The 960-nt window shown below is 42.6% G+C and overlaps 1 protein-coding gene across 1 annotated transcript in view; it reads right to left on the reverse strand.

Moving 5' to 3' along the window:
* The window catches only part of LOC119585072, a gene marked incomplete in the record, with an annotated part of 13,983 nt that overhangs the window by 10,467 nt on the left and 2,556 nt on the right, over positions 1 to 960 (reverse strand).

The following is a 960-nucleotide window of genomic DNA, read 5'->3' on the forward strand; positions in this document are numbered from 1 at the left end:
GATTGACCACTCATTTACGTCGCGAGACTAAATTGAACCACAAACATAGACGATCACAGACATACGTGTATTCCGTGGAATACGTGGAATGTGCTTGTGTTTATGAATGAAAGTTGTTTACGTGTCTAGCATGAGCTGCATCACAGGAACAACACGGGTTGACCGGGTATGCCAGGCTAGCAGCCCTTAAGGGGCACCGGGTATCAGCGTGACTTGGGGGCGTCATCATTGTCCAACAACGGAATTTTACAATATTTGAGTAACATCACATTTTATTCATATCGTGCACGTGAGCAGGATCTCGCTATCCCATGCAATCGATTATATACAGTCACTGTATGTTATTGTCTCTCTGTGTAGGGGCACTTTAAAGATGTTCTGAATGAATGTTTGAATGTTTTGTCATACACTGCTGTTGTTGGCGAATCGCACCTCCCATAGGTGCGAGACACGTATCATTGTCATACAATATGTGTTTATAGTTACCACAGGTCTTTTTATACGTCGTGGAGTTAATGAAACGCTTGTTGCAATTTCAATATACTTAGCAAGTTATAATAACATCAACAAACGCACGATAAGGAATAATAGGTGATATTACTCGAATATTGTATAATTAAGTTACTGGACACTAATGACGCCGACACACCATTCACATCGCAGCCGGTAATAGAGGGCGCCCCGTGGCATGCTGATGCCCGGTGCCCCTCGAGGGTTGCTGACCTAGCATGATCAGTCAACCCGTGTCGTTCATGTCATGCGTCGCATGCTGGACACTTGAACGGCACTCATTCCACACAGTGGCAACTTCCAGTCTCTCGTCACTTCATTCATGTGGGTAACTTCATGTGTGATCGTAAATGTTTGTGTTTGTTGATCTTGCGACATTTAACATTTACTTTATAACAAACGACAAAAAGAATCTTATATACTGGTGAAAACAATTGACTGCATTATAGT

Source organism: Penaeus monodon, chromosome 19 (assembly GCF_015228065.2).
Source record: "Penaeus monodon isolate SGIC_2016 chromosome 19, NSTDA_Pmon_1, whole genome shotgun sequence".
NCBI classification, from domain to species: Eukaryota; Metazoa; Arthropoda; class Malacostraca; order Decapoda; family Penaeidae; genus Penaeus; species Penaeus monodon.